Here is a 25,984-nt window from a genome sequence, read left to right as displayed (position 1 = left end):
CTTCTAATTTATCCATTTGGAATTTCTCGGTGGAGTTGCTATCTTTGGCTGACATCGTGTTGTTGTCGTGGGGTGAGCTACTCTCTGTACGATTACGCGTTGATTCGGATCGCGCCGCTGGCCACCAATGTTAGAAAGGATAGACGGACCGGGAGGGTCGGCCGGGGTCAGGAGGAGAGGTCTCCGGGGAGAGCCGTCTCCAGCGCTCGTACAGACAAGTAACTTCCCCCCCACAGACAGATACCACACACGGATAAGGTTCAGTGTTCTTTATAAGCACTTCTTAAGGTACGGTTGAATGGTACAAGGAGGTCTGGACTCAAGGGTCCCCTCGATTCAAGTCTCTCAAAGCAGGGTAAGGGGTAGCGGGACAGTCTGTCTACCAGTCAGGTAGTTTGGATGAGATGATGATTAGCTCACAATCCTCGAGCTTAGTTGGTGCGGGCCGCGGCAGCGCCAGCAGGTCCCGGAAAGATGGTCGATGTACGGTCCGCGGCAGCGCCAGCAGGTCCCGGTGAGGATGGTCGTTACAACGGGCCGCGGCAGCGCCAGCAGGTCCCGGAAAGATGGTCGATGTACGGTCCGCGGCAGCGCCAGCAGGTCCCGGTGAGGATGGTCGTTACAACGGGCCGCGGCAGCGCCAGCAGGTCCCGACGAGGATGGATGTTGTAGAAGGCCGCGGCAGCGCCAGCAGGCAGGACGATGGTTCACAAGAGCGGGCTACGGCAGCGCCAGTAGTTCGTCAAGGCTGAGTTCTCTCGGTGTCTCTCGACTCCAGGATACAACTGCCTTCCTGCTCCGGAGTTGCCCCAGTTATAGGGCAGGCGCTCTTTGATGTCCGGACCCTCGCACTTGGAGGTCGGAGGGCCCGGGATGAAGGTGTCCAGACACCCAGCAGGGGGTGGAGCCAGCGCCTGGGGGAGCTGGAGGCGATCGGCACCTGGCGGGGGAAGAGCTCTTGACACTTCGTCCTCCCATTGACCTGCCAAGTGGTCCGCTCACCTCCCGGGTGGATGGTGGTGCCGGGATGTCGGGGCCGGTCAGGCCCGGGGTTAGGGTCGGGGCGAGGCCACGCGGCCTCGTGGTGCAGGGCCCAAGATGGCGGCTTGAACCGGCCGGGGGAGCCGGTGGGGCTGGGCCCCGTGATGAGTAGAGGTCCGAGGGCAGAAGATCCGTCGGGAGACGGGGTACGGGTGTTTTTCGTGGGTTATGCCTGGTGGGCCGGAGCTCGGGCCCTGTCGTGCGGGGAGGGAGCAAGCCCTTCGTGTGGCCTGTCCAACAGCACACATAAGTTGCACTGTGAGCACCTGCACAAGAATACACAAGGAATACTGCGCGCACCTGCACAAGAACAGACAAGGAGCACTGCTCGCAACTGTGCATGAAAACACAAGGAGCACTGCTCGCACCTGTGCATGAACACACAAGGAGCACTGTGAGCACCTGCACAAGAACAGAGAAGGAGCACTACATGCACCTGGACAAGAACAGACAAGGAGCAGTGCACACACCTCCACAAGAACACAAAAGGACTACTGTGCGCACCTGCACAAGAACAGAGAAGGAGTAATGCTCGCACCTGTGCAAGAACACACAAGTTGCACTGTGAGAACCTGCACAAGAACACACAAGGAATACTGTGCGCACCTGCACAAGAACAGACAAGGAGCACTGCTCGCACCTGTGCATGAACACACAAGGAGCACTGCTCACACCTGTGCATGCACACACAAGTTGCACTGTGAGAACCTGCACAAGAACACACAAGGAATACTGTGCGCACCTGCACAAGAACAGACAAGGAGCACTACTCGCACCGGTGCATGAACACACAAGGAGCACTGCTCACACCTGTGCATGCACACACAAGTTGCACTGTGAGCACCTACACAAGAACACACAAGGAATACTGTGCGCACCTGCACAAAAACAGATAAGGAGCACTGTGAGCACCTGTGCATGACAAACACACAAGGAACACTGCTCGCACCTGTGCATGAACACACAAGGAGCACTGCTCGCACCTGAGCATGCACACACAAGTTGCACTGTGAGCACCTGCACAAGAGCACACAAGGAATACTGTGCGCACCTGCACAAGAACAGACAAGGAGCACTGTGAGCACCTGTGCATGAACACACAAGGAGCACTGCTCGTACCTGAGCATGCACACACAAGTTGCACTGTGAGCACCTGCACAAGAACACACAAGGAATACTGTGCGCACCTGCACAAGAACAGACAAGGAGCACTGCTCACACCTGTGCATGAACGCACAAGGAGCACTGCTCGCACAAGAACAAACAAGGAGCTCTTCACACACCTGATGAAGAACACACAAGGAATACTGCTCGCACCTGCACAAGAACAGACAAGGAGCACTTCACACACCTTTTTAAGATCACACAAGGAATACTGCTCGCACCTGCACAAGAACACACAAGGAGTACTGCTCGCACCTGTGCATGAACAGACAAGGAGCACTGTGCGCACCTGCACAAGAACAGACAAGGAGCACTGCTCGCACCTGTGCATGAACACACAAGGAGTACTGCTCACACCTGTGCATGAACACACAAGGAGCACTGTGAGCACCTGCACAAGAACAGACAAGGAGCACTGCTCGCACCTGTGCATGAACACACAAGTTGCACTGTGAGCACCTGCACAAGAACACACAAGGAATACTGTGCGCACCTGCACAAGAACAAACAAGGAGCACTGCTCGCACCTGTGCATGAACACACAAGGAGCACTGCTCGCACCTGTGCATGAACACACAAGGAGCACTGCTCGCACCTGAGCATGCACACACAAGTTGCACTGTGAGCACCTGCACAAGAACACACAAGGAATACTGTGCGCACCTGCACAAGAACAGACAAGGAGCACTGCTAGCACCTGTGCATGAACGCACAAAGAGCACTGCTCACACCTGTGCATGCACACATAAGTTGCACTGTGAGCACCTGCACAAGAATACACAAGGAATACTGTGCGCACCTGCACAAGAACAGACAAGGAGCACTGCTCGCAACTGTGCATGAAAACACAAGGAGCACTGCTCGCACCTGTGCATGAACACACAAGGAGCACTGTGAGCACCTGCACAAGAACAGGGAAGGAGCACTACATGCACCTGGACAAGAACAGACAAGGAGCAGTGCACACACCTCCACAAGAACACAAAAGGACTACTGTGCGCACCTGCACAAGAACAGAGAAGGAGTAATGCTCGCACCTGTGCAAGAACACACAAGTTGCACTGTGAGAACCTGCACAAGAACACACAAGGAATACTGTGCGCACCTGCACAAGAACAGACAAGGAGCACTGCTCGCACCTGTGCATGAACACACAAGGAGCACTGCTCACACCTGTGCATGCACACACAAGTTGCACTGTGAGCACCTGCACAAGAACACACAAGGAATACTGTGCGCACCTGCACAAGAACAGACAAGGAGCACTGCTCGCACCTGTGCATGAACACACAAGGAGCACTGCTCACACCTGTGCATGCACACACAAGTTGCACTGTGAGCACCTACACAAGAACACACAAGGAATACTGTGCGCACCTGCACAAAAACAGATAAGGAGCACTGTGAGCACCTGTGCATGAACAAACACACAAGGAACACTGCTCGCACCTGTGCATGAACACACAAGGAGCACTGCTCGCACCTGAGCATGCACACACAAGTTGCACTGTGAGCACCTGCACAAGAGCACACAAGGAATACTGTGCGCACCTGCACAAGAACAGACAAGGAGCACTGTGAGCACCTGTGCATGAACACAAAAGGAGCACTGCTCGCACCTGAGCATGCACACACAAGTTGCACTGTGAGCACCTGCACAAGAACACACAAGGAATGCTGTGCGCACCTGCACAAGAACAGACAAGGAGCACTGCTCGCACCTGTGCATGAACGCACAAGGAGCACTGCTCGCACCTGCACAAGAACAAACAAGGAGCTCTTCACACACCTGATGAAGAACACACAAGGAATACTGCTCGCACCTGCACAAGAACAGACAAGGAGCACTTCACACACCTGTTGAAGAACACACAAGGAATACTGCTCGCACCTGCACAAGAACACACAAGGAGTACTGCTCGCACCTGTGCATGAACAGACAAGGAGCACTGTGCGCACCTGCACAAGAACAGACAAGGAGCACTGCTCGCACCTGTGCATGAACACACAAGGAGTACTGCTCACACCTGTGCATGAACACACAAGGAGCACTGTGAGCACCTGCACAAGAACAGACAAGGAGCACTGCTCGCACCTGTGCATGAACACACAAGTTGCACTGTGAGCACCTGCACAAGAACACACAAGGAATACTGTGCGCACCTGCACAAGAACAGACAAGGAGCACTGCTTGCACCTGTGCATGAACACACAAGGAGCACTGCTCGCACCTGTGCATGAACACACAAGTTGCACTGTGAGCACCTGTGCATGAACACACAAGGAGCACTGTGAGCACCTGCACAAGAACAGACAAGGAGCACTTCACACACCTGATGAAGAACACACATGGAATACTGCACACACCTGCACAAGAACAGATAAGGAGCACTGCTCACACCTGTGCATGAACACACAAGGACTACTGTGCGCACCTGCACAAGAACAGAGAAGGAGCACTGCTCGCACCTGTGCTTGAACACACAAGGAGTACTGCTCGCACCTGTGCATGAACACACAAGGAGCACTGTGAGCACCTGCACAAGAACAGACAAGGAGCACTATGCGCACCTGCACCAGAACACACAAGTAGGACTGTGCGCACCTGCACAAGAACAGAGAAGGAGCACTGCTCGCACCTATGCTTGAACACACAAGGAGCACTGTGAGAACCTGCACAAGAACACTCAAGGTGTGCTGTACGCACCTGCACAAGAAAAGACAGTGAGCACTGCACGCATCTGCTCAAGAACACAGAAGGAATACTGTGCACACTGCACAAGAACAGATAAGGAGCACTGCACAAATCTGCCCAAGAACACACATGGAATACTGCAAGCACCTGCACAAGAACACACAAGGAATACTGTGCGCACCTGCAAAAGAACAGACAAGGAGCACTGCTCGCAAATGTATTCAGCAGCAGGGAGTTCTGCTCACGCCTGCGCACTGCGTGTACTTGTGCACTAATGACAGGGGGAGTGGTACTCTGCTCAAGTGCACCCAGTCACAGGGAAAAAGTAGGTGGAGGTTAGTGCTTAACTTGAGACAGTGTTTTCCAGTGCTCAGCACCCGCACTTAATTGTCAACACCACACTTAGGACAGTCTGCCACATGGTGGCGCTGCTCATCTAATGTGGAGATGAGAAGAGCAACGTTTGCTTATGAATACAATATACATTTAAAATGATTAATACCTACCTCCCCAGCCATTCCTGTAGCTGTGGGGACCTGAAATAATCTGGACTGTCTCACTTGCATGAGAGAGATCTTTAGTAGTTGTTGTGGCAGCGCTGACGAGGGCGATGGATGAACAGACAAGGAGCACTGCTAGCACCTGTGCATGAACACACAAGGAGCACTGCTCGCACCTGAGCATGCACACACAAGTTGCACTGTGAGAACCTGCACAAGAACACACAAGGAATACTGTGCGCACCTGCACAAGAACAGAGAAGGAGCACTGCTCGCACCTGTGCTTGAACACACAAGTTGCACTGTGAGCACCTGCACAAGAACACACAAGGAATACTGTGCGCACCTGCACAAGAACAGACAAGGAGCACTGCTCGCACCTGTGCATGAACACACAAGGAGCACTGCTCACACCTGTGCATGCACACACAAGTTGCACTGTGAGCACCTACACAATAGTATCAGCAATAGTATCAGCAAGGTTATCGTCCTTTTTCAGGGAACATCGCTGGAAAACCAGCGATGTTCCCTGCAAAACGGCGATAACATCGCTATCCCTGGAATTTTTATCGCCCTAGAGTAACGCGTTGTTAATAACATGCTACCAGGGCGATAAATACCAGAGATAGCCTGCGATAATATAATTATCGCTAAGCACGGCCAGCCATAATTATCGCTGGCCGTTGTCAATATGCCCCCACGTTCCTTATCCTAAGTAGGAAAGGAGTTAGGAAGAAGCTCTCTTGTGAACCTCCAGTCCATGGTATAACATGTGACCTCCTTTACCATATGGCCTTTTCCAGAAGATGTTCTTCTCAGCCACTTTTATATTTTTCTTGAACCATACCAGGACATTTTGAAAGTGTAGCAGAATGAATATGATTTAAATCTCTACACACTTTCTGTAAAATTGGAGAGACAAAGAAGGAGATTTCGATGAAATAAATAATATTTCTCCCAAAAACAAAAGGCTGCATCAGGGCTTTCTCTATTCAAACTGACACTGGGGCATCCGTATTAACGTTCTCGTCATGATCCAGTCAACAATAACTCTGTTGAAGAGAACAGGGCAAATGCTCCACAGAGACCTTCGATTTAAAGAATGGTACTGAAGCATTTTTCAAGCTCCACAAACATGTAGATAATAATACATCAATGCTCTTGAATATCTGGTTGGACATCACTAATGAATAAAGGATAATGTGGGCTATCATCATTGTGAGAAATTAGGTTGTTAATTGAGGGGGTTGTGAGCCCTGGTCAAGCAACAGCCACAATCCCTTGCAGGGCGAACAACAAAAGTCACTGAATTAGCCTGTGCTTAACCCTGGGTAGCTTGGCACAAAAAGCAGTCACGCTTAACTAAGAGGCAACATGTAAAGTATTTATGCAGCTCACAAACTGCAATAAAGTAAAAACACAAAACAAGAAAAATCCCAGACCAAATAAATCATTTGACACCAAAACGACAACAATCCAATCAGTAGAACCGGAGTTTTGAATTTTGTAAGTTTTTAGCAGAAGACAGTGCCTAACAGTTCAAAGTGCCAACCCCAAACATCTAGCCACCGAAACCGGGTCAAAGTCGAAAGTTAAGGCGGACCACAATGGAGAGCGGTTCGGATACAGGAAGTGGATTACGCCCCATCAGTGCTTGCCTTCGGACTTCGGACAATTCTTGAGAAAAAATCTCTGGGAAGGTAAAGTTCTGTGGATCAAGGCTGTAGGAGTGTCCGCGGAAAGAGCGGAATCATCGGATGGCCTTCGGGTGCAGCTAAAGCTTTTTACCTTTGGATTTAGTCGCTGAAATGAAAGTCGAAAAATTCCATCAGGATGAAAAACAGGGCTTGAGCTGAAGACAGTTCCACGAGGTCAGATATCCCTTTGGCGAAGGACCAATGAAACAGATTTGCTGCTGCAGAGAAGAATGTAGTGGGAGAAGCCGCAAAGTCAATCTGGCCAGCGATGCACCTCAGATCGCTAGACAAGCAGCTTGGTCCCTGTCTCTTCCTGGTTCTCAAAGCACCTTTTGGCCAAATTTTGTTCTAGTCCTCAGTTTTGGGAATTGGCCATCTGGGCATCTTTATCACCACAATCAAGGGTCCAGGACTGATGGGATACCTCTTAGGGTGTTAGACGGACCGGGAGGGTCGGCCGAGGACAAGGGGAGAGGTCTCCGGGGAGAGCCGTCTCCAGCGATCGTACAGACGAATAACTTCCCCCCCACAGAGGTACACCACACAAGGATAAGGTTTTGACGTTCTTTATAAGCAATCTTTAGGTACGATAGAATGGTACAAGGAGGTCAGGACTCAGGGGTCCCCTCGATTCTAGTCTCTTGGTTGGGAAAGGGGGTAGCGGGACAGTCTTGTTACCAATCTGGTAGCGGAGATGGTATGATGAATAGCTGACAATCCTCGAGCTCGGCGTTCTAGATGGAAGGGCCGCGGCGGCGCCAGCAGGTCCCGGTGAAGGTGGTCGTTACAACGGTCCGCGGCAGCGCCAGCAGGTCCCAACGAGGATGGAGGATGCAGAAGGCCACGGCAGCGCCAGCAGGCAGGACGATAGTTCGCAAGGCCGGGCTACGGCAGCGCCAGTAGTCCGTCAGGGATGAGTTCTTCACGGTGTCTCTCGACTCCAGGATACAACTGCCTTCCTGCTCTGGAGCTGCCCCAGTTATAGGTCTGGCGCCCTTTGATGTCCGGACCCTCGCACTTGGCGGTCGGGAGGTCCGGGATGAGGGAGTCCAGACACCCAGCAGGGGGGTGGAGCCAGCGCCCGGGGGAGCTGGCGGGCGAGTGGCACCTGGCGGGGGAGAGCCATCGACACTTCTTTCTCCCATCGACCTGCCAAGTGGTCCGTTCACCTCCTGGGTGGATGGTGGTGCCGGGATGTCGGGGCCTGGCCAGGCCCAGGGTTAGGGTCGAGCTGAGGCCACGCGGCCTCGTGGTGCAGTGTCCAAGATGGCGGCCGGGCCGGGCGAGGGAGCCGGTAGTGGTTCGGCCCCATGATACAGAGAGGTCCGGGGGCAGGAGTCCCGTCTGGGGACGGGGTGCGGGTTGTTTCTGTGGGTAACACCTGGAGGGCCGGGGCTCGGGCCCTGTCATGCGGGGAGGGAGCAAGCCCTTCACGTGGCCTGTCCAACATGCGTCCCCCCCAGCTGAAGGCGGGGAAAGTCACCCATTCTCTTGGGGACTCTCCTCGTCGAGGCGGAAAAAGCGTGACAGGCCATCTGCGTTGGCGTGGTCTTGGCCCGGTCGATGTTCCACAGTGAAGTCCATCCCCTGCAGGGAGATGGACCAATGCAATAGTTTGGGGTTTTCCCCCCGCATCTGCATTAGCCACTGCAGGGGTCGATGATCTGTTTGCACCCGGAAGTGGGTACCGAAGAGATAGGGCCAGAGCTTTTTGAGGGCCCACACCACTGCGAAGGCCTCCCTCTCGATGGTGCTCCAGCGCTGTTCTCGGGCCAGGAGGCGTCTGCTGATGAAGGCCACCGGTTGGTCAAGTCCCTCGGAGTTCAGCTGGGAGAGGACCGCCCCGATGCCATGGTCGGAGGCATCTGTTTGTACGATGAATTCCCGACTGTAGTCGGGGGCCTGGAGCACAGGGGCAGTGCACATGGCGGCCTTCAGCTTCTCGAAGGCCGCTTGACAGTCTGGGGTCCAGTTGACCTTCTTCGGGTGGTTTTTGGATGTGAGTCCCGTGAGGGGCCCCACAATGCTGCCATAGTCCCTCACGAACCGCCGGTAGTAGCCGGTGAGCCCCAAGAAGGCTCGGACCTCGGTCTGCGTGACTGGAGGCTGCCAGGACTGGATGGCAGCGATTTTGAGTTGCAGAGGGGCCACCAGACCGCTTCCCACCTGGTGTCCGAGATAGGTCACGGACCCCTGACCAATTTGGCACTTGCTGGCCTTGATGGTGAGGCCGGCCCGTTGGAGGGCCTGCAGGACCTCTCGGAGGTGGTGGAGGTGGTCGGACCAGTGGCGGCTGTACACAGCGATATCGTCCAGGTAGGCGGCGCTGAACTCCTCGAGCCCCGCCAAGACCTGGTTCACCAGTCGCTGAAAGGTAGCTGGGGCATTCTTCATGCCGAAGGGCATGACTTTGAAGTGGTAGTGGCCATCGGGGGTAGAAAAGGCGGATCGTTCTTGGGCCCGGGGTGTGAGACCGATCTGCCAGTAGCCCGCTGTCAGGTCAAAGATGCTGAGGTAGCGGGCAGCCCCCATGCGGTCGATCAGTTCATCCGCTCGGGGGATGGGATGAGCGTCGGTTCTGGTGACAGCATTCAAGCCCCGATAGTCGACGCAGAATCGGAGCTCAGGAGTGGTGCCGGGGGTAGCAGCTTTGGGGACCAGCACGACCGGGCTGGGCCAGGGACTGTCCGAGGGCTCGATGACCCCGAGCGTGAGCATCTTTGATACCTCCTCTTGGATGCAGGCCCGTACCCGATCTGGTACGCGGTACGCCCGGTGTCTGATAGGGGGACTGTCCCCAGTGTCCACGTCGTGCAAGCACCAGGGGGTGACCCCTGGGGTGAGGGAAAACAAGATAGCAAACTGCAGCAGGAGGTCCCGGCAGCCTTGGCGCTGTTCCGGGGTGAGGGCATCGGAGAGCCGGACCCCGTCCACGGAACCATCTTTCTCACGAGTCTTCAGGAGATCAGGGAGAGGCTCGGAGTCTTCTTCCGCTCCACTGTCTGTAGCCATCAGGAGGCTGAGCTCCGAGCGCACAAAGTGGGGTTTGAGTCTGTTGGTGTGGAGGACCCGGAGGGGGTTCCGTGGAGATTCCATATCGATGAGATAGGTGACGGGGCTCTTGCGTTCGACCACTTTGAAGGGCCCCGTCCACTTGTCCTGCAAGGCACATGGTTCGGTGGGGGACATCACCCACACCTGTTGGCCAGGTTCGAATTCGATGGAGGAGGCATTTTGATCGTACCATTTTTTCATGTCCTCCTGACTGGCCTCAAGGTTCGCTTTCGCCATTTCTCTGAATCGCCTGGTCTGATTGCGTAGGGTCAGGAGGTACTTGAAGACGTCTGGAGGGGTCTTTAGGGGGGCCATCTCTCAACCTTCTTTGACTAGGCTGAGGGGCCCTGTTAGAAATGGGATTTCTGGTTGGCTGAGGCTTGCGCCAAAGCCAGGCAGAAACCACCACTCTAGTCAGGGCTGGGGAGTTACACGCCAAAGATAACCCCTGCTCACCCCCTTGGTAGCTTGGCACGAGCAGTCAGGCTTATCTCTGAGGCGATGTGTAAAGCGTTTGCGCGCGCACCCAGCAACAACACCCAAGGCCCACCACAAAGGAAACTCCACACAAGGTATTCTATAAAAATAGCCTTTGTATTATACACAACACATTAGATAAAAACACACACTCTACAATGTGCCAACAGGCACGGGCAGAATTTACAAGGGATTATATATACAGGGGACAGGGCCACATGGACCACTGTCAGGAATTAGCACTTTGTAGGAATAGCAATTAGAACGTAGGAATAATATTTTAGAACATAGCACATACAATCACTGTAGCACTAAATTACACCTAGCACACAACCAGTCACTACTGGTATCAGGTAAGTACCACCTACGCAACCCTAACCACCTTAGGAAAATATTGCGCAGGGAATCAGGACCTCACTAGCACCACCTGTACTAGGGAGCAAACAACCACCTAAGTATCACAATACCTGTAGGGGTCTAAGCACATAAACACATGATGCATAACATTCAGAGGTGTAAAGCAGAGCACATGACGCAAAAACACATTCAGAGGTGCAGAACAGGTACAATGGCGCAAAAACTCACATTAGCCACCATCTGTGGCAGTCCCTGGGCCAACTGGCCGTGAAGGGGCAAGGACGCCCTGCGTCCAGAAAAGTCAGGGCGCGCCGGCGCAGGCTGCGCAAGCCAGAACACCGAGGCCACAACCTAAACGTTGCAGTTGCCCACTAAGTGCTGGGCAACTGGAGAGATGCTGTGGCACCACTGTGCCTTGTTAAACAAATATGGCGGGGGGGTTGGAGCCTCTCCTGGGCTCTAATGTGTAACACGTGTGGCCCCCTGAGCCCCTCTGGGCTCTACAGCACGAAATGCCCCCTGAGCCTCGCAGGCTCTAAACAATAATGTACCCCGTCGTTGGAGCCTTCTAGGCTCTGAAAACACTGCTCCCGTGGTCGGGGCGCCTAGTGCTCGAAACAACAATGCCCCCAATGTCGTGGGGGCGGCCCACTGCCTTCCGGGGCCGCCCGGCACTCGTAGTGCCTCGGTGCGAGCAGGCACACAGAGATGCCGTCTACCGGCGGAGACCCTCACACCGGCGCGGAGTCCCCCAGCCCTTGGTACTTACCGGGCGCTCTCCGGGGACTCCCGCGTCGTCTCCGGTCTCGGTGCTTCTCCCAGGGCGCAGGGTAGGCTCCTGCTCGCTCCGGGACTTCTTATTTTCGGCAGGCTCTCCTTCGCCGACGGAGACGGGGTAGGCTCCCGCCCTCCGTCCGGACTCCTGCTTCTCTTCCGGGTCGCCGTCGCAGGAGCGTGGGGTGGGCTCCCGTCGCTTCCTGATTCAAGGGCACGCCCACGTCGTCCCCACGGCTCTCCGTCCGGACTCCTGCTTCTCTTCCGGGTCGCCGTCGCAGGAGCGTGGGGTGGGCTCCCGTCGCTTCCTGATTCAAGGGCACGCCCACGTCGTCCCCACGGCTGCCTGACTTCCTGGTCGCCGGGTCGCGGCAGTGATTTTGCAAATGAGAGGGGTAGGCTCCCTCGAAATACGTAATATGCGGCGGGGTGGACACCCGCCAACGAACGCCAATGTCCCTGGCAGGGTGGGCACCTGCCAGGGGACGTGAATGTCAGCGAACACGGGGCCAACGCCGGGTGGGCACCGGCTTGTTGAAATAAAGCGCTCCTTGCGCTAGAGGCCAACCCGAGATCTCCTAGCGCTGCAGGGCAGGGAGAAGCGCTTCCAGGCACTTAGAGGAAAATAGAGCGCTCCCAGCGCTTTAAGGCACACAACAGCAAAAGTCCAGGCAGTTTCTCCCCTGCATGCAGCAGGGCAGGGGTGGGGGGCAAGGATGGACCCAGAGCCAGCTCACTGGGCCTCCAGGCAGGGAGGTAGTCCAAGTGGCGGTCCTCTGGTCCAGCAGCAGCAGCAGCCCCCCTCAGGCAGGATCCTGGCAAAGAACCGTTTCTGTGGGGACACAGCCCCATTTTTATACAGGCAAACCCTTTGTTCTGGGTTCAGGGTGAGGGGGAAAACCAGTCGCAGCTGGTTGGGGAGCACCCTTGATGTGCTCAGCCCCTCACTCTATTCACTGGCAGGGCTAGGGTCGTCAGTCGCACCACAGGGGGCGGGGCCAGCATTGTGTTTGGAAAACCCTGTCCTATTCAGGACCCAGGTGGACTCCTCCCACCCATCTAGCTGCTGATCTCCCCATTCACCACTGGGTGACTCATCCTGACACTGGGGAATCCCTAGCCCGTCACATGACACGACCAGCCAATCACGCGACAGACACACTGCACACAGAAGTGCCCACTTCTAGAAGTGGCACTTCCACACTAGGTACATGCACGCCGCACACATCATCGCGCAGCATTCACTCCCACGAGTCCGCACATACCAAACTCGGGCCTGCACACCCCACGCATCAGGAACTACTAGGGACACATACATTCCCCATGCATTCCTATGGGAGGGCAGGCCTATCTCACCACATGCACTCAGAGCACGCACGCACTTTACCCTGGGACACAGGGAAAGTGCGCAGAGACCAAACAATCACCATACCAAGTCACCAATAAAAATCCAAAAAGTCCAGGGGTGAACCTGCCAGAAGGGCCAAGTCCAACACAACCCCCTTCCAGCCAAAACGCAGGGCAGACCAATCACCACCGTGATGGACTTCCCTGCTTGGGGCGATAGAACACGGACGCGGGCCCGCAACTGCATGGACACCCTCCGGTTCTACGCCACGGTGAACCCATGGAATTCTTTTTAACACCACTGTCCGGACCAACTGGGCTACCCCACTGGTACTCCCAAGCTGTCCGCGGCCAAGACCAGGCCCTAGGCCACCCAGGTGCCACTGGTCTTTGCCTAACCACAGAGTGGGGGGTAGTAACCCCTGGCACATAGCGGCCATTCTCCACTCTTCCTCTCTGAACGACAGGACTAGACTGCCACTGGTTCTCCAGCCTAGGGTCTACACCCTCAGGCGGACCAGGAGTCTCAGGGAAGGCTCTCCTCCCCCTACCTCTTCTCCTAGGGTTCCTCCTCCTCTGGCGAGGGGTACACCTAGAACGCCATCCCCACCCAGGGTTTAACCCCTCAGGTTGTACCGGGGGCAGAGGTGGGCTCTCCCACCCTCTGCACCCCCTTCCAGAGCCCTGCTCCCTACCAACTGGGGCGGTACCTCTGGAAGAAGAACTGGTCGGGACGCTGGTTACAGACGTCCCACCCTTCAGGTCAGGCTGATCCCGAACCTGGCCTTCCAACCTCCGGCCTAGAACCTTTGGTGGAATAATTGCCTGGCACTCCAGGACTTCTGGGGATTTCCACTCCATCCCCCTGAGGCTATCAAAGGACACATACGTCAAGCGACTGTCTGTCTGGCGCTGATCTCCCGTCCCCTGTCCACCTGACAGTGCGCGGAGATCCCCCAGAACAGAAGTGGTGCCACCCTGGTCACTACACGGGATCCTAGCCCAACTGGGTAGTCCCTGACCCACAGGCTCTTCCACTGGGAAACTCATCCCCCAATCACTCCTCACACTGGACTCCTGTACCCTCCCTACCGGAGCGGTACTGCCAGACTCTAGAACCACAGGAGCCCTGGTTACAGGTGCTCCAGGTCCTCTACTCACCAGGAGATCTCCCTCAAATGGGCTAACAGGACAGCCTAGGTCCCCAACTTGGTGTTCCCTCATGGAACCATCCAAGTCCTGAGGCAGGGTTTCGTACGTCAGGGGACCCTCGGTCACCCTCTCACTCCTGCTCCACTGAGCCAGGCGGTGAGCCCCTACACCCTCCTCGCTATCCTGGGACCTAGCTGGGCTACACTGAGCCTCTTCCACCACGCTGGGCTGGAAGATACCTGACCCACTACTTTTGGAGTCACTCCCTAATGACTCTAGAGAACCTCTAGCCCTTTCCCAGCGCTCTGCTTCATCCGCAAGCTCAAGGGGCTCAGACAATCCACACCCCAACAGGTGTTGGCGCAACCCTGGCACACAACAACTGAGCAGGTGTTCTTTGAGAACCAGATTACACAGTATGTCAAAATCACTTGCTGTGGAAATCCAATCAAACATTGCATCCTCACATCCATCCACAAACTCCTCCCAAGTCTGGTGAGACAGTTTCCTACTGCCCCTGAATTTCAACCTTAACTCCTCCTCCTGGGGAACAGGTACCAGACTGGGGGAACTGGGACTGGGATTTCCTACACTGGAATCTACATCGCTACTACCACTGGACTCAACCCTCCCTGGGGAGCCCAGAAAATTAAAACTGCGCGCAGGGGATAGTCTACCCTCCAGAGCTACTTTGCCTCTGGTGGAGGCCCTCTCAGCCTCCTCTACCCTCTCCCGCGCCAAGACCCACTCAGTCTCTCGCTGTTGCTTCCTGGCCTCCAGCTGCGCCATCGCCTGAGCATGCTCTAACCTGAGCTTCTCTAACGCCAGCTGGTGCTCCCTTTCTTTCCTCCTATCTTCCCACTCCTCTGGGGACAGGGAAAGGGATGAGGCGCTGCCTCCTACGCTGGACCCAGCACGGGACGCCCTACCTATGGGGTCCTCACTCTCTACTGGCGTCCAGGTATTGTCATCCTCTACCTCCTCTTCTGACTCTTCCTCTGTACAGTACCTTTCTAACTCCTGCCTCTGGCGCCAAGCTAGCTCATAGGGATCACAAGCAGGCTCCATTCTGGCGGACGTTTATGGTAACAATTATACAGGGAACCTAGGGGTCTGAGTTCCACACAGGAGCACACAATTCACAACAAGATTCAGCAAGCTCTCTAACCCAGAGAACTCACACTCACTTGCCTAGTGCCACACACCATTCATCCACACACACAACCCTCCCCTCGGACTGGTAAGGCAGTTTCTACCACCCCTGATTCCTCAACCTGACCACCACGTGACACAGGTACCAACTCTGGGCGCAGGGCGGGGGACAAATGTACAGGACACTATTACGCTGCCACCACTGGATCCCACCCTCTGGTGAATCCAGAAACACAATGCACTAAGGGGGATGCTCTACCCTCCCGAGCTAGGGACACCTAACTCACAGTGCACAAAACCACATTTCCAAAGAAATGACAATTAAAAACAAACTTAGAACAATAATCCCTATACCATGTGATTTATCTAAATGCAGAGTTTTGTAGTGCGGCCAGTTGCCGCTGCGGTACAGCGCAAACGCAAGTCCAAATCCCACCGCTGATCACCAATGTTAGAAATGGGATTTCTGGTTGGCTGAGGCTTGCGCCAAAGCCAGGCAGAAACCACCACTCTAGTCAGGGCTGGGGAGTTACACGCCAAAGATAACCCCTGCTCACCCCCTTGGTAGCTTGGCACGAGCAGTCAGGCTTATCTCTGAGGCGATGTGTAAAGCGTTTGCGCGCGCACCCAGCAACAACACCCAAGGCCCACCACAAAGGAAACTCCACACAAGGTATTCTATAAAAATAGCCTTTGTATTATACACAACACATTAGATAAAAACACACACTCTACAATGTGCCAACAGGCACGGGCAGAATTTACAAGGGATTATATATACAGGGGACAGGGCCACATGGACCACTGTCAGGAATTAGCACTTTGTAGGAATAGCAATTAGAACGTAGGAATAATATTTTAGAACATAGCACATACAATCACTGTAGCACTAAATTACACCTAGCACACAACCAGTCACTACTGGTATCAGGTAAGTACCACCTACGCAACCCTAACCACCTTAGGAAAATATTGCGCAGGGAATCAGGACCTCACTAGCACCACCTGTACTAGGGAGCAAACAACCACCTAAGTATCACAATACCTGTAGGGGTCTAAGCACATAAACACATGATGCATAACATTCAGAGGTGTAAAGCAGAGCACATGACGCAAAAACACATTCAGAGGTGCAGAACAGGTACAATGGCGCAAAAACTCACATTAGCCACCATCTGTGGCAGTCCCTGGGCCAACTGGCCGTGAAGGGGCAAGGACGCCCTGCGTCCAGAAAAGTCAGGGCGCGCCGGCGCAGGCTGCGCAAGCCAGAACACCGAGGCCACAACCTAAACGTTGCAGTTGCCCACTAAGTGCTGGGCAACTGGAGAGATGCTGTGGCACCACTGTGCCTTGTTAAACAAATATGGCGGGGGGGTTGGAGCCTCTCCTGGGCTCTAATGTGTAACACGTGTGGCCCCCTGAGCCCCTCTGGGCTCTACAGCACGAAATGCCCCCTGAGCCTCGCAGGCTCTAAACAATAATGTACCCCGTCGTTGGAGCCTTCTAGGCTCTGAAAACACTGCTCCCGTGGTCGGGGCGCCTAGTGCTCGAAACAACAATGCCCCCAATGTCGTGGGGGCGGCCCACTGCCTTCCGGGGCCGCCCGGCACTCGTAGTGCCTCGGTGCGAGCAGGCACACAGAGATGCCGTCTACCGGCGGAGACCCTCACACCGGCGCGGAGTCCCCCAGCCCTTGGTACTTACCGGGCGCTCTCCGGGGACTCCCGCGTCGTCTCCGGTCTCGGTGCTTCTCCCAGGGCGCAGGGTAGGCTCCTGCTCGCTCCGGGACTTCTTATTTTCGGCAGGCTCTCCTTCGCCGACGGAGACGGGGTAGGCTCCCGCCCTCCGTCCGGACTCCTGCTTCTCTTCCGGGTCGCCGTCGCAGGAGCGTGGGGTGGGCTCCCGTCGCTTCCTGATTCAAGGGCACGCCCACGTCGTCCCCACGGCTCTCCGTCCGGACTCCTGCTTCTCTTCCGGGTCGCCGTCGCAGGAGCGTGGGGTGGGCTCCCGTCGCTTCCTGATTCAAGGGCACGCCCACGTCGTCCCCACGGCTGCCTGACTTCCTGGTCGCCGGGTCGCGGCAGTGATTTTGCAAATGAGAGGGGTAGGCTCCCTCGAAATACGTAATATGCGGCGGGGTGGACACCCGCCAACGAACGCCAATGTCCCTGGCAGGGTGGGCACCTGCCAGGGGACGTGAATGTCAGCGAACACGGGGCCAACGCCGGGTGGGCACCGGCTTGTTGAAATAAAGCGCTCCTTGCGCTAGAGGCCAACCCGAGATCTCCTAGCGCTGCAGGGCAGGGAGAAGCGCTTCCAGGCACTTAGAGGAAAATAGAGCGCTCCCAGCGCTTTAAGGCACACAACAGCAAAAGTCCAGGCAGTTTCTCCCCTGCATGCAGCAGGGCAGGGGTGGGGGGCAAGGATGGACCCAGAGCCAGCTCACTGGGCCTCCAGGCAGGGAGGTAGTCCAAGTGGCGGTCCTCTGGTCCAGCAGCAGCAGCAGCCCCCCTCAGGCAGGATCCTGGCAAAGAACCGTTTCTGTGGGGACACAGCCCCATTTTTATACAGGCAAACCCTTTGTTCTGGGTTCAGGGTGAGGGGGAAAACCAGTCGCAGCTGGTTGGGGAGCACCCTTGATGTGCTCAGCCCCTCACTCTATTCACTGGCAGGGCTAGGGTCGTCAGTCGCACCACAGGGGGCGGGGCCAGCATTGTGTTTGGAAAACCCTGTCCTATTCAGGACCCAGGTGGACTCCTCCCACCCATCTAGCTGCTGATCTCCCCATTCACCGCTGGGTGACTCATCCTGACACTGGGGAATCCCTAGCCCGTCACATGACACGACCAGCCAATCACGCGACAGACACACTGCACACAGAAGTGCCCACTTCTAGAAGTGGCACTTCCACACTAGGTACATGCACGCCGCACACATCATCGCGCAGCATTCACTCCCACGAGTCCGCACATACCAAACTCGGGCCTGCACACCCCACGCATCAGGAACTACTAGGGACACATACATTCCCCATGCATTCCTATGGGAGGGCAGGCCTATCTCACCACATGCACTCAGAGCACGCACGCACTTTACCCTGGGACACAGGGAAAGTGCGCAGAGACCAAACAATCACCATACCAAGTCACCAATAAAAATCCAAAAAGTCCAGGGGTGAACCTGCCAGAAGGGCCAAGTCCAACAGGCCCTCGCACAGGGTGCCCGTACAAGAGTTTGAAAGGGCTAAAGCCGAGGGACTTCTGGGGAACTTCTCGATAGGCGAAGAGGAGGCACGGAAGTAGTACATCCCACTGGCGACGGAGGGGCTCTTCCAATCCCCCAATCATTCCCTTGAGCGTGCGGTTGAACCGCTCGACTAGTCCGTTTCCTTGAGGGTGGTAGGGGGTCGTGAATCGGTAGGTGACCCCGCACTGTTGCCAGAGGGACTTCATATACTTCGAAATAAAGTTTGTGCCTCTGTCGCTGACGACTTCTCGGGGGAAGCCCACCTGGGAGAAGATCCCCATTAAGGCCCGGCCGACCACCGGGGCTGTTACAGTTCGCAGGGGCACAGCCTCGGGGTAGCGGGTGGCGTGGTCCACCAGTACCAGGATGAACCGATGTCCTTGTGCTGTACGGGGGTCCAGGGGCCCCACAATGTCTATTCCCACCCTCTCGAACGGGGTGGTGACAACTGGGAAGGGTTGCAGAGGTGCTTTGAGTTTGCGGCCGCTCTTCCCGCTGGCCTGGCACGTGGGGCAGGACCGGCAGTGGTTGAGGACGTCGTTTCTCATCTTTGGCCAGAAAAAGTGGGTCACCAGGCGACTGTAGGTTTTGTCCTGGCCCAGGTGTCCAGCCAGAGGGACATCGTGGGCCAAATTTAACAGGAAGTCCCTAAAACGGAGGGGCACCACCAGCACTCGACTGGCCCCTAACTCTACTGGCCCCTAACTCCGCGATTCTCTGTTCACTGTACAATAGGTCGTTGTCCCAATAGATCCAATGGGCTCCGGTGGTGTCCCCCGCGCTCTGGGCGAGGGCTTGCTGGCGGAGTCCCTCGAGGGAGGAACAGGTCTTCTGTTCTTGACGGAACTGTTCCTGGGTGGGCCCCCCTTCTTGACGCCACTGAGCCAGGTTGGGAAGGTCCTGGGGCTGAGCGAGCCCTTCGGGGGTTTGCTCTGGGGGGTCGGTATGGTCGGTGTCCTCTACTGGAGCGATCGGGGGAGGAGGTGCTGGCCATTCTGGTTCTTCTGGTCGGGGGATGGCACGGGCGGCCATGGACCGGGTGGTTACGCACGCCCAGTCCGGGAGGCCCAACATCCCCAGGTGCTCTCTTCTTTCTACGGCGGCCCACGGGGAACTCTCAAGATCATTCCCCAGGAGACAGTCCACGGGGGCATCATCTCGGACCGTCACCTTCAACATGCCGGAGACTCCTCCCCATTCGAAGGGGACGCAGGCCATCCGACATAGACTCTCCGAATTGTCGGCTGAACGGACGGGGCAGAGAATGTTCGGCAGGATCTGCTCTGGTTTTACCAGGTGACAGCGGACGGCCGTCACACTGGCCCCCGTGTCACGTAGTGCTTCGGCCCGGCGTCCATTAATGTTCACCCATTGACTATATTTTCTAGTGTTGGCGGGTAGGGGAGCCCGCGGGACCATGTCTCTTCCCCCTAGGCACGCTAGAACCATGGCGGCCGGTTCCCACTCTTGATGTTCTTGCTCGTATTCTTCCTGTTCTGCGGAGATTTGTTCTCCCCCCAGGGCGGCGGCAGCTACCTGGCGGGGTCTCGGAGTTTGGTTCTGTGGACAGTTCGGGTCATTGGCGTAGTGGCCGACTCGCTGGTATCGGTGACACGTGACATTGGCTCGGAACCCCGGGCGCATCGGGGGGTTGCCCCGGCTGGCCGGGGGCGGGGTGCTGGCAGCGGGAGCGGCCGGGACGGTGTCTCTTCCTCGTCCCTGGCCTCCTCCTCCTCCTCGGGGACGGTGCTGACCTTGGTTGTTCCGGTTCTGTTCGTGCGGCCCTCTCCGGCCCACTCGGGTGCTTTCCCACCGGTCAGCTTCGGCGGCGAGTTGCCGTGGGTCAGTCAATTTACTGTCGAGGAGGTGCTGCCTGAGCTCGACGAAGCAGTTGTTAGAGAGGTGCTCCAACACCATGAGATTAAAAAGTTGCTCGTAGGTCGTTACGTGGCTTCCCTTGATCCAACCCTCGAAGGCTCGGCTGAAATAGTTGACATATTCCACCCAAGTTGTACCAGGGATCCGGGTGCAGTCTCGGAACCTCTGGCGGTACATTTCGGGTGTGAGCCCATATCGGGTGAGGAGGGCAGCCTTCATGTGGTCATAGGATGACATCAGATGGTCTGGGAGCTGTAACAGGGCATCGCGGCCTTCATTGACGAACCTCCCCCATAGACCGGCTCCCCAGTCACTTCGATCGATCCGGTGGGAGGTCATGGCGATCTCGTAGGCCTTGAACCACTGTTGTATGTCGTCCTCTCGGACATACTCTCGAACGACATCCTTGGGGATGTGGACTTTCTTTTCTGTCGCTCCCGGGGTGCGCGGTCGCTCGGGCACCTCCAGTTCTTTGTTCCGCTTCCGTAGGTCTATTTCTGCCAGTTTGCGTTCGTGTTCGTACGCTAATCTCTTTTCTTTGAGCTCTCTCTGCCTCTGTTTTTCTTCCCGTTCTTCTCGGAGCCGCAGATGTTCTAGGTTCAGTTTTTGTTCGGCTAATTTCAGTTCACCGTCCATTTTGAGCCGTGCCATTTCCAGCTCATGTAGTCTGCTTTTTTCTCTCTCTTGGATCTCTTCCTGCGAGAGACCCGTTCTTCGCTCCTCGGGAGCCGTGGTGTTCCTCTCTGATGCTGCAATGTTTTGGTCCGGGGCTCTGGCGGCCCCGGTTTCTGCCCACGACTCAATGGCGTGCTTGAAATCGTCTTTGGTACTCAGGCCGGTGGTAGCAATGCCTAGTTCAATGCAGAATTGTTTCAATTCACGATGGCTGTACTCTTCCAATTTCTCCATCTGGAATTTCTCGGTGGATCTGCTCTCTTTGGTTGACATTGTGGTTTCGTCGTGGGGTGAGTTACTCTCTGTACGATTACGCGTTGATTCGGATCCCGCCGCTGCCACCAATGTTAGACGGACCGGGAGGGTCGGCCGAGGACAAGGGGAGAGGTCTCCGGGGAGAGCCGTCTCCAGCGATCGTACAGACGAATAACTTCCCCCCCACAGAGGTACACCACACAAGAATAAGGTTTTGACGTTCTTTATAAGCAATCTTTAGGTACGATAGAATGGTACAAGGAGGTTAGGACTCAGGGGTCCCCTCGATTCTAGTCTCTTGGTTGGGAAAGGGGGTAGCGGGACAGTCTTGTTACCAATCTGGTAGCGGAGATGGTATGATGAATAGCTCACAATCCTCGAGCTCGGCATTCTAGATGGACGGGCCGCGGCGGCGCCAGCAGGTCCCGGTGAAGGTGGTCGTTACAACGGTCCGCGGCAGCGCCAGCAGGTCCCAACGAGGATGGAGGATGCAGAAGGCCGCGGCAGCGCCAGCAGGCAGGACGATAGTTCGCAAGGCCGGGCTACGGCAGCGCCAGTAGTCCGTCAGGGATGAGTTCTTCACGGTGTCTCTCGACTCCAGGATACAACTGCCTTCCTGCTCTGGAGCTGCCCCAGTTATAGGTCTGGCGCCCTTTGATGTCCTGACCCTCGCACTTGGCGGTCGGGAGGTCCGGGATGAGGGAGTCCAGACACCCAGCAGGGGGGTGGAGCCAGCGCCCGGGGGAGCTGGGGGGCGAGCGGCACCTGGCGGGGGAGAGCCATCGACACTTCTTTCTCCCATCGACCTGCCAAGTGGTCCGTTCACCTCCTGGGTGGATGGTGGTGCCGGGATGTCGGGGCCTGGCCAGGCCCAGGGTTAGGGTTGAGCTGAGGCCACGCGGCCTCGTGGTGCAGTGTCCAAGATGGCGGCCGGGCCGGGCGAGGGAGCCGGTAGTGGTTCGGCCCATGATACAGAGAGGTCCGGGGGCAGGAGTCCCGTCTGGGGACGGGGTGCGGGTTGTTTCTGTGGGTAACAACTGGAGCGCCGGGGCTCGGGCCCTGTCATGCGGGGAGGGAGCAAGCCCTTCACGTGGCCTGTCCAACATGGTTCAGGACTCACTCAGTCTGGGTCCAAGTGTGGTTTCAAGATGATTGGGAGCCTTTTGTGTCCTTGTGACTCTGAACAGGAGGGCAGCAAATAAGCCTGTGGAGTCACATCTGGTAGTATTGGGTGCAGGTGAAGATGCATGGCTCTACAGCAGGGCTGGCCTATGAGGGTTCAAGGAGGCCACAAGGAAACAAAGCAGCCCTCCCAGGTACAGCAAAGCAATCTTGCAGAGTGCACAGCAGGTCATAGCAGCAGGCAGCACTCAGAGTCCTTCCACAGGCCCAGTATGTCAGGCGCCGAGTCCAGGCGCCTCCCACTGCGTAGGGAGTAAGACTACAACTCCCAGATACCCCGCCGCTTGATGGGCGGGGCCTCCTCGTCATTACCCGGCGGCGCAAGGCATCAGCGCGCGTAATCCTGACAATTCCTTGCCGTGAGGATCCACGGCTTCCGTGTTCCAGAAGCGCTGGATTCAGGAGACTTCCCCCCCCCCCCGCGCGCGCCGCTTGTAGATAACCGGCGCTGAGGGAAGCTCCGCAACGATGGAACGCTTGGGTAGAGATCGCACGCTGAGGTAAGCGCTGCCGTCTCTGCAATTAGCACCCCTGTCCTCTGGACTTCGTGCTAGGGAATCAAGTCAGCGCTATTGGAAGCGCTTCTCCGAATGGTAGCTCGGAGACAGGCATCGTGCTGAGCCACGCGCTGCCTTCATGTGACTCCTGGGGTGCTGGTACTAGGAAGGGCAGCAGAGAGCGCTGACGTAAGCGCTATCCTGCCCGGCCTTCCTGACTCCCATCTCCTTTGTGGCTTTGGCATTTTGCTGCTTGGAAGGGCAGTGAGAGAGCGCTGACGTAAGCGCTGTCCTGCCCGGCCCCCCTGGCTTCCTTCATTGCAGGAACAAGGTCGTGGGATAATGGATTGAGCTTTAGAACACAAAGCGGGGCTTTTGGACAGATCTACATCCCGCCTCAGGAGCAGACACTCAGGTGACTTTTCCGCTTACACAGGGAAGTGCTTCTTTGGCGTACTTTAACTTACTTTGGATTACTTTGACATACTGTGGCTTCTGAGTCCGGGAGTACTAAGGACTGATGGGGGATGCATCAGTGACCTTATCCTCTTCTGATACGCCTTAAGTGTGAGCAGGAAAGGAATGAGTACGGGTATGTATGAGGCTGAGTGTTAGTGTTTTGACTGCTAGCATGATTGATGGTGGTTTGACCTGTCTTGCTTTATCGTTGTAGGTTTACAGCATTCGTACGAGAAAGACGTATCTCAGTGTTGATGCATGGAACTGTCGTAGTATGAAAGGACGACTCCCTAGGTAATAGACAGGGTTAGTGAGACCATATGAGTATAGCAGAGGTGTGTAGACTATGTGTTAACCGTGTGTGTTCTTTTGTTACAGGTCTCCTCATCCCCGCTGTTCCTACCCTAATTCCTTTCCCTCGCCTGATTGCCTTAATACTCTGTGTTGCATTATTCAGAGTTAGGGACGTCGGGAGGTGGACCCCTTTGTGCTTTGCCTGGATCCTAAGGAGTCACAGTGGATCTGACAGAATTACGCGCACACGATATACCACTCCTTCCGATCAGGGCGAGACACAAACATGGCGACCTTAGACGACGTACTACAAGCGTTAGTGCTAGTGCAGCAAGAACTAGCTGCCTCCAAGGCAGAAACCGCCGTCCTCTGAGAAAGGGTAGACCGACAGGCTAGGAACCCGTTCGATGCATCACAGGCCACGTCGCAGATACAAGTGAACGTACCCCCTCCAATCCCTTTGGCTAGTCCGAAGAGGTTTTCCGGTGACCCGCAAAACATACAGACCTTCTTAACGCAAATCATGTTGCACTTTTCATGTAAGCCAGCTTCGTTTCCCATGAATCACTCCAGGGTGGCCTTTGCCATCTCCTACATGACACGCAATGCGGCCAATTGGGCGGTACCTCTGGTTAAATACGACGATTCTCTGCTTTCTGACTGGGATTCATTCCACAGAGAATTCGAAAGGGTGTTTGATAGGCGGGCTACGACCTTCTCTGCTGATAGGGAGCTGTTGGAACTGAGACAGGGGAAACAGGATCTGGTGACTTCCCTCACCAAATTTAATCGTCTGATTGCCGAAACAGCTTGGCCGGAGGAGAAGAGAATGTCCCTGTACTATCAGGGTCTGAGGGACGAAATGAAAGACGTGAACGCCCAGATAGATCCTCAGCCCACCTCGTATCCGGATTTAATGAATCTCATGTTACGTATGATTCATAGGTTAGCAGAACGGAGGGGTGAAAGAACGTATAATCAGTCTGAGAAAACAGAGAGAGGAGCTAGTACAGCGATGTCCTCCTCGGAACACCAGTCCGAACCTATGGAAATGGGGGCTGTTAGGGCCCCGTTAACAAGAACCGAAAGAGAGAACCGCAGGATGTTAGGATTATGTATGTACTGCGGAAAAAAGGGGCATTTTGTGAGAGACTGTCCCACCAAACCCAAGAGACAGAGCCCGTTTGGTTGCGGCAAGAAGGTGGCGGTTACCGCGGTACCCACTCCCCGTTCTCCCACTCCTGTCATGGAAGGGGGAAGGGAACAGCCACAAGCACCGAGTTTGCTGTTGCCTTTTTTTGGCCGGGACGGAGCTGGTTAGGTCGGAAACACATATCGTGCTGCCCATGTTTCTTTCGGATGGGTCCCGGACACGTCAGGTCGGGGTAATGGTGGATTCCGGTGCCACAGGGAACTTTATCGACAGCGGCTTGGTCCAGCGTCTGGGACTCCTGCGGGTTCCTAGAGGAACACCAGAAACAGTAGTGGCGGTAGATGGAAAACCGCTAAAATCAGGTCCCATTATTGAAGTAACAGAGTAACTGGAACTAGTTAGGAAAGGGAAAGATGTGGACCATGTCGAGAAGATCACATTAAATATCATCGAGGCGCTACAGTATGAGGTAATCCTGGGTATGCCTTGGTTATGGAGCCATAACCCCACGATTGACTGGACTACTAAGACGGTGGTGTTCGAATCAGACAAATGCATGGCAACATGCATCCACACTCACCCGGCCCGTCTATTGGCTCTTACACAGGCGTACCGTATTGTCACAGCAGCAGAAAAGGAGACGGTACTCCCTTCAGTGTATGACAGGTATAGAGATGCGTTCAGTGAAAGCAAGGCTGAGCTACTACCACCACACCGTGACTATGATTGTCAGATTGATCTGATACCCGGAGCGGTTTTGCCATCATGTAGAATATACGCCTTATCGGAACCAGAGACCCAACACTTGCATGAATACTTACGCCACTACGTAGACATAGGGTTCATCCGCCCCTCTCGGTCACCTGCAGCCTCGCCCCTGTTTTTTATTAAAAAGGCCAACAGGGAGTTGAGGACGTGCATAGACTTCAGGGTAC

This window comes from Triturus cristatus, chromosome 4_1 (assembly GCF_964204655.1).
Source record: "Triturus cristatus chromosome 4_1, aTriCri1.1, whole genome shotgun sequence".
NCBI classification, from domain to species: Eukaryota; Metazoa; Chordata; class Amphibia; order Caudata; family Salamandridae; genus Triturus; species Triturus cristatus.
This window is presented reverse-complemented; position numbering follows the sequence as displayed.